The following is an 8821-nucleotide window of genomic DNA, read 5'->3' as shown; positions in this document are numbered from 1 at the left end:
ACAGCAAGACATTTTTTTGAGTGGAGTTAATGAGTTTCCGGAAAAGATGTAAAAAATTTGTGATTTATGAGACAAAGTTTTAGGTCTTGATTGAGATGAATTTCGGTGAAGCAACAGTACATTCCTTTCTCTCCATAAATCATTAAATTATTTTAGAATATTATACAGAACGTGTATTATCCAACGGCAACACATTAAACAATTCCGCTTTATTCAGAACATTGAAATAAAATAATCAAAATAGCATAATCAGATAGGTATATTATATATATCTTAGTTTTGCATCTATCTTCATCTTTATTGTTAAAACGTTTATTTTACATTCTTGTCTATCCTTTTTTACATTCTTATTTTGAAAATACATAGTAAATGCTGTAGCTATCACAATGTATTTCGATGTATCTATAGCTATTATGACAATGAAACAAATTTTAAGAGAAAATTATGATAACTTTTTTTTATAATAGAAAATATAAAAAATATAAAAAATGGAATAATTTTTCACTTTTTGTGAGAACTGATTACGAAACTATTCACCTCTCTTACATTAGCTCAGTTTATCTTACACATGTTGCCCTCTATCCAAGCCTTCTATAAGCTTCAGCCAGCTTCATCTCTGGGTATGGAAAGTTACAATCGATGCACGATACATAAATGAAATTATTATTTCATTCATATATTTACCTTCAAATGGTTAAATAAATATAGTTTTATATTAATAAAGAATTGTTCAAATAAGAAATATGTATTTAAAGTTTAAAAGGCTGATAAAATGAATAAGTAAAATAAAAATGCATGTGTGTGTGTGTAATTATTTCTTAAACAATGTAGATAATCTCTGTATACAGTTATATATATATATATTAATATTAACTAATTAATTATCTGATTTTATTTTTTGCATTATATTTATATAAAAAGTATATAAATTTAATATTTAAATAAGCAAAAAATATACATTTTCAATTATAATATTCATGTATTGATTCGTATTGATCTTAATTATATTTGAAACTTATTTTAAGAAGTTATTACAAATTACGATCGACTATTATATCAGAGATACAAAATTTATATTATTGAGATATAATAATATACATTTAAATTGAATATAAAATGATTGAATTGTTTAAAATTGTTTATTTAATCAGTAGTTAACGATTGAGATATAAAGTAATACATATTTTTATATGCATTTTTATATGCATATTTATTTTAATTATGATTCTTTAAAGTATCTTTCTTTCAAAGAGATAACTTGCAAATATTATAAACGTCACCTCGATGCGTGTTACTCGTAACAGCATCTGTCACGAGTTAAACTATTTGCCATGTGTGTCAGCGCCCTACCGGACGTTATTAACAGACAATTATTGTCTACTCGAACAAACGTTTCGCCACAAACCGAGATCCGATCTCGTCTCTTTTTTTAGACAATACTTTCTCGACTGCGACTACATTCTGCCAGGTGTTGAAGCATCCATGGGAATTACGCTGATAACCCATCGCTCATTCTCATGACGATAGTATAATACACGACAATGTTTATGAAAATTAATACTTATTTTTTATAAAATTTGATACAGGCAATGATAAGACCTGTCTGAATAATAATTATAATGCTTAAAGAGAGAAGACATGTAATACTTAGATTGTTTATAACATTATCAATAAAGAATAAAGTTGATTGATAATTTTAACATGTACTTCAATATTAGTAAATAAATTTTGAAATCTTTCAGTTATATTGTATGCTATTGTATGTATGATTATAACTGCAAATAACTGTACGCATATCCCAGCGTTGCTTCTTTATAGTTTTTTAAAATTGTTTAATAAGCTAAAAATAATATAGTAATAAAATATAAATAGGTAGATGTAAAATTTTTATTCTAAATATCACATTGCATGACACATTAAAATTTAAAAATAATTGGAACATTTTGCCGGTGTATCAAAATGAAAGCGTTCCCATAACGATAATACAATAATCAGACATATGTCGTGAGCGTCACGAAACCACCTGGACGGGTTAACTGCATTTCTCATGGTAAGCGAACCCCAACACAATGACATGATGAACAAGTGCGTTATATTATTTTAAATAGTTTTTAAATGTAATATAAGATCTTTTTAAAAACATTTTAGTAGCCGTTAGTAACCGTGCGATAGCGACACGTATAAAATAAAATTCGCCACAAGTGTGATTGAAGTAGGATGACACTTTAGCGTGTGAAGGGTTTGTGCGCGAATAGCTCGCAAAAGAAATTGTTCGTTCTTCTGTAGCGAGAACATCGATGCGTACAAAGAAATTTCTAATTATCTGACGCAGGACAAGATCTCGTCTTCAGATGCAAATACGTGTCCCACTTAAACTACGTTGTGGAACGTCACGGAATATTTTGCATAATCCGAAATTTAACAATAACACGACAACTTTTACAGCTGCTGTCCGACATCTTTCACTTTTCAGAACATTGACCTAGTCTTGAAAGACTCGAGGGCAAAGGGTCGAGGCGTCGAGGCAGTTGCTGTAAAAAAAAAACGAGCTGAATGCTTTATCGATTATATTTAACGTTGATGGAAAACATTGTTATGTATTAACACATAATATTGTTAGTTTCTATTAATATATTACTGATTTTTGTTAGTCATTTAAACTATGTTTATTTATCTAACAGAAAAATGGAGCAAAACTCTCTGCATATATATAAATGTCTATATTAAAGCAAACGTTTGATAAAATGCACGTGTGCAATTATAGCATGTCGTCACACAACGCATCTGCTCGTAATTCCCTGCGTAAATTCGGGGAGATATCCCACGACCCAAGGTACAAATGTCTCACCTAGAACGACGTACTCGAAAAAAAGGATCATTGTACTTTGCTGGTTCCTTACGTCACAAGAGCCCGGCACATGTTCGTGACGTCACGGCAGGCACACGTCATCTGGCATGACGTCGTGCGACGAAGGGGGTCCGAAATCTTAAACGGGACATCTGTGGGGTGCCGAGATTAAGGGGAGGAAATGTGGAGTCTGACGACTCCAGATCATAGGGAGCAGAAGAAAGGAGGGAGAAATCGTGCAAGAAGAATGAGGTGGAATTGCACGCGGCGCATAACAAGGATTGAAGGGGAGGATGTAGACACATGGGAAAACGGCACGCGTCCCTTTTTCGGCCCGGTGTCTCTTTACACCTGGAATTCTTCGGTCATCTATCAAGAAGCCCTCGATTTTCAAGGTGAAATTTCATCGTGTGACTTCGCGTGTCTACGAACGCGAACCCCTCGATCGGACACGAGCGCGAGCGCAAAAACGATCGATTGTACTTGATTTCATCTACCGCAAATGTTCGGCTATTATTATACATCGGCAGAGATTATAAATATGTTGTTCAATTATTTTTAAGTTAGATATATTTTTTATGCCGCTATATAAATATTTTTTGTCTCTTTAAATATTTAAACTTCGTAATTTGCTTCTTAATACAAAACCCATTTTTTAAAAATTATTAAATAATAGTATTTTTAAATAATAATATAATAAAAAGATTTCTAAATGTGGAAATAATCTTTGTACGTTTCGATTGAACTTTGCTCAGTTTTGAAAGACTGCAGCAAGTGTATAATATCGTAACAAGAAATACCAGATAGAGTTCCCCTTGAATCCCGCGTAAAACGACGAATCTCAACGTTTGCGCCATATGACGCGCATAGATAATGACTCCATACATGTCTCGGTCTGATGACCGACGCAAGAAGCACGACGTCGCAGCTGCACTCAAGAAAATCGATATAAGAACTTCAGTAGGTCGCGCAACGGGCAGGTGACGTTGGTCGCGTGCCAGGCTTCCCCTTCTGTAGCCGAGCAAGAAAAGCATTTTGCGCAACGTATTGTCCTTGCTCCCCCCTCTTTGCTCACAGGCTTGCGGTCCCTTTAACGGGGAATCCAAGAAGGGCGGGCTTCTACAAAATTGTGCAGAGAATATTCTTCATCGTCTTGCATACACGGGAAAGTGATCTGCTTTGGTCGATGAAAAATTCAAAAACTCGGAAGTTCTGATGAATGAATTGACATGATGAGATATTTCGATTTCCTATCCATTTACTATAGTTATGAAAAATAAACAAGAATAGGCATTAAATTCCATAATGATTTAAAAATCTGACGATGTGTTATATTAGATGTTGCTATCCAGTCCGATTTATATATTAAACTTCCGGGTAGCTAACGATATTGACTGCCAATATCTACACATAAAACATTTGCTCTTTTACGCTGTAATTACAAAAATACTTATAAAAATATTTATAATTATTTAATATATTTAAAATAATATTGGGAGAAATATAATATCAGATTATTCTTGAAATCATTCACCAGATATTACGACGGCACGTTAATGTAGAGATATATCTTTACATCAGCTGCAGTTTTAAAATCAATAATCCAAGTGGCAGGTGAGATGTCTCGGCGCGTGCCAGCGTCTCTGGCAATAAGAGAATCGAAAAATCTTATAAGGAGGGGTTCTCTTGCAATCCGTGCAAGACCGATGCATTGTTTGCACCCTAGTTTTCGAAACAGCACGAGTTTGTCAGGCAGCAGATGCGGCGAACTGACTATCGATGTGTTTGTACTCTTTATTTCTACGTCTCCCAATAAAGGAGCACCACGTCATCTTGCGTCATTTAATATACAAAACCAAATTAGGACATAAAGATGAAAAGTTTTTATATAAAAATAATTTTTGAGCAGATTAATTTTTTATGAGAAAATTGAAAAATTGGAGCATATATGTATTTTCGAATTAACTTATTTTTATATATCATACGTAATGCAAATAGAAGATTTTAGAAAGATAAAAATTTTCACGCAAAAGAAAAGTTAAATATAGGAAACATAGCTCCGTTCTCTCTCTGAGTAATTCTAGTAGATAATTACTTCCTAGATACATTTCTTTCGCCGCGAAGGTTTATCAGATAAATCACAAAAGAGATATCGAGACCGTTTCAATCCCATAATTTCAAGATAAATCATAATTATTGCATTAGAACATCGTCTAGTATTGTATTAATATATTTTCTGTTGTTCAATATCCGACTTTCTAATTTAATTGGATTTTCGCAGCGAATAAGACATATTAGTATGAAAATGCTAAAGTCTGATGGTCAAAAAATTTTTCTCTTATGCAACCATCTGCATTTTTTTGCCAATTCTATTTACCTATGCAGAAAGCTGCGACTCACTGTATGAAATTCTCATAGCAAAGTAACCAGGGATCTACAATTTCGACGAGCCGGTTTAGGTATACAAACTAGCTCGTCCGAAGTGACGAATTTTACTGAAGGTCGACAGCATTCAATAACTTCATGCGAAAAATTTGCATAAAGCTACGTGCGGAAGATCATAATTAAACCAATTCATGCTTTAAAAAAAATTATTTATTATTGTTAATAAAAATTATTATTGTTATAAAAATATGGTTATTATTATTGTCTATTAACTTACCGTCGCCTGTGATTGAAAAGGATAAGCTCTCGATTACAAATATTATTTATATTAATTGATACTCTCACAGTCTTTTTTATATTTAGAATGTGTTTAAGCTGCAGAATTTTTGAATTATCCATGATGATCTTTCCTTAAAGTTATTATTACCATTTACATTTCTAAAGTTAAGATTAATACGATAAAAACTTGTTTAATTAATTTTCAAAATTAATAGTGTAAAAAATAGTGTAATGTTTTCACATATATTATTAATTCTTATATGTATACATACATTATTTGCAAAAAATAATATGTACGTATCAACAATTTTTATGGATTCGAATCCTCAAAGTTTCTGCGGAAAAATCGATATGCTGAAAAAAATTGAGCGAGGGATCAACTAACACCATTTGGACCTGTTCCGGCATCTCAGAGCCGGGCCTGCGAGGAGGGGGGGATCCATCGTGGCGGAAAGGGCCCTTGACGGTAGCCGATATCGAGAACGCGGCGCGCACACAGAACCCGAGTGTTGCCGAAGAGGTTGCCGAAGAAGCCCGAGGACGATGGTGGGAACGCATGGCATGGTGTGTTCTCACCAGCTTCTCTCTCGGGGCGCCTAGCTGCGAGCTGCGAGGAGCGCTGCCGCAAGGTTGCTGCCTTGTTACTGCTACGATGTTGAGGCTCGTAGCCGCTTGCAGCAGCAACCTGCCGCTGCACCGCCGACCTCCGCCGGAATCGCAGGCGATGACAACTGGGTTTCGCGACCGAAACTGGACCCCACATGACCCAGCCAGCCTATCGACCCTCCTCCATTGTTTCGCTGGCGTAATAGCGCATCCGGAACTCTCTCTCGAGTACACTCGAGATCGCGCGACGCGACGCACGCAATGTATATCGCGGGGCAGTTCTTTCATATGTGCTTGAATTTTTTTGGCAAAGATGCTGGGACTTGATAATGTTGATTCTCTCTAATTCTCGCGTCAACGATATGTTTACAAGATGATAACATGTTATACATAGTTCAATTCATACTTGGGAAAGGAGCAATTATGTTGTTGTGATAATTTAGCAGCAGAACAGTAAAGGAATCAATCTGTTTTTTGTCATCTCATTGAAATAACTATCGTTGAATCATTCAGGTTCTCAAGAATACCAGTTAAAAGACGACGACACGGATGTGTAATTTATAAACGCGCAGTTTGCTCTTGCCTCTTGCATATTATCGGGCGTATAAAGACAGTAAAGGGAACAGTAGGAAAACAAACTTGTACCGTTGCAGAGATTATTGTGCTTTTGACTAAAACAACCAGTAGAAATCTTATAATCCTATCAATGTGTAACGAAGGGTCCTTTTTAGTTGGTCGAAGACTAAACAGATCGTGTTTCCCAAAGATTGGCCGCTGAATAATTTTAACAAGATCGTGACATATTAGCTTTAATATATATTGGTTAGTATATTATTATATCCTATCTTAATATTTACTTATATATATAGATTATCTAGGTGCGCTGCGATAATTATGTGTCAAGAAAAATTAAATCATTATGTTTGTGTGTGTTTTATTGTTTGAAAATTGCCTGCTTTTCATAATAACATAATATTCTATATGATCCATATATAGTTTAAAGTAATCTTATATTATTAGTAAAAGCGTACAATCTCGCAGAAGATGCAATCCAAGGGAGAGAGAGAGAGGGAGAGAGAGAGAGGGGAAAGGGTTCTCTAAACAGGATAGCATAGAATATTCCCACAGGAGCCCGCGGATCCAAAACCTCCCACGATTCTCAAAGGAAAACAGTTACTGCGGCGCAGCAAGGACACAAAATTTCAACCTTTCTATGCAAATACATATTCGTCATCGCACGGTCCGATTTTAACACCGTTTTCTCCTTCCTCCCTTCTTAATAAAACGTCGAATCCCGCGCGGGTTCCTCGTGTGTCAGCCACGCGCACCGCTATAGCGGTCAGACCCCCATAATGGATGCACGAGGCACGGCTCGTTTCCTTTTCTTTTCGCATATTTTTTTTTTTGCTCCTTCCACGAGCCCCTCTCTCCCGTGCCCTTTGCGTGCTCGCCATTATGGGCACCCGGAATCCACCGACACGATGGAATATAAGGCAAAAGGGTGATGCCGAACGCGAATCGCAGAAACGTGGGAACCGTCGCCAGGTGATCCCTCACCGTAAGCTCGTAAGCGTCGTGCGGGCACGAACTTTTGCGAGCCAAGGCGAAAGACGGCCACTCCGGAAAGGGGTACGCGAGAATGGAACGGCCCTCTCTTCGAGTCCTCGATGCTTACGCAAGAGGGTAAGATGGGGATACAGCCAGCGTCGAATGTGCGAGTGTGAGCATATCGCGAGAGATTGTGTGTTAATATTAAAAAAAATTCTATGATTATTTAAGCTATTATAATAAAATAAGAAATTGTTAATTTATAAAGAATTAAAAAATATATAAATTACTAATGTGTACAATGTAAATCGCAGAATGGTTAAATATTTTTCGTCAAAAATTAAGATTAAAAAGAAAATGAAATATTAAAATTGTTTTCATTAGTTTTTTGATAATCTTAGGAATTAACGATATATAAATATTTTGTAAGTACCTTGAAAAATAAGCATCAAGATATTATTCAGAGTAAATTGAATTGAAACTTTACCTGAACGAGTCTTCTATTATAAAATATTTTTCTTTACGTGTGTCCAGCACACGACCTGATTCCCAGCGATGGAACCCACTGACCCAATTCATCTCAATAGGATACTTTCGTTTCACGATCAGGATTTTTAGAGAACTATTGTGCCAAAGATGTTCGTGTTACCTTCCACAACGTAGTTGTGCCGTATAAAGTTTCAATCATATTCCATTTTCATTCCCCAAATCAATTTGTAGTTACTGATAATAAAGTCATTCATTTAATATTAAAATAATATCTAAAAAACAATGTTAAATAGAAAAAAAAATTATATTTTTAAGAACTGACGTTTTTATTCCAATTATTTCCATTTATGATACCTTGAGACTGTCGTGTTTTAACCACACCAAAGTTTTAATAAGGTAAAAATTTACTGCGGAAGTATTTTGTCCAAATGTCATTTTTTTTGAAGAAACAAATGGCAGAATGCTGTAAATGATGCCGCCTACGCGAGGCGACGTGTTTTTTCATCGAACTCCCACGGAAACGAGTTATATTTTCCTGCATTTACAACTGCGTGTTTCCCGAGAACGACAATCCAGATGTCGTCCCATCAACCCCACGCATGCATTTTTTGAGCTGGTTTGCATGCTTCGACGCCAATAATAGGGTTGGTTATATATATATATATA

This window comes from Formica exsecta, unplaced genomic scaffold (genome assembly GCF_003651465.1).
Source record: "Formica exsecta isolate Colony F162 unplaced genomic scaffold, ASM365146v1 scaffold37, whole genome shotgun sequence".
In the NCBI taxonomy this organism is placed as follows: Eukaryota; Metazoa; Arthropoda; class Insecta; order Hymenoptera; family Formicidae; genus Formica; species Formica exsecta.
The sequence above is the reverse complement of the archived record's forward strand: the minus strand, read 5'-3'. Positions refer to the sequence as shown.